Raw genomic sequence first — 394 nt, 5'->3', positions numbered from 1 at the left:
TAGTTTTCAAGGCCACGGGGTGAAATTTACCCACTACTTGACAGATAAAATTACGCGCGTTTTTTTACAGTGGAGACTATGCTGGCCTTTAGTAAGTGTCTGCCCGCTGCACTGTGCCCGCTGGCGGCTGGTTCAAATCACTGTCTCTTTTCCCGCGCTGCTCTGGTGTACGATTGGTGGCCTACCCTCCGGGCGCTGTGGAGTGCGAGGTGCCGGCGGGAGGTCGCCTGCTCCCCCGGTCCCTCGCTCAGCTGCCGCTGCCGGCCGCGCGCCCTCCACCACCACCACCACCACCACTCGACCTCCTGCTCGACGGTCCATTGAACGGCGGGTATCGGGATCGCCACGGGGGTCACACAAAGGAGCGAAATCGTCTCGCGATCAGAGCAGCGGG

The sequence above is a fragment of the Frankliniella occidentalis genome, unplaced genomic scaffold (assembly GCF_000697945.3).
Source record: "Frankliniella occidentalis isolate FOCC.00 unplaced genomic scaffold, Focc_3.1 Scaffold1864, whole genome shotgun sequence".
Lineage (NCBI taxonomy): Eukaryota > Metazoa > Arthropoda > Insecta > Thysanoptera > Thripidae > Frankliniella > Frankliniella occidentalis.
Note: the sequence above shows the minus strand (reverse complement) of the source record.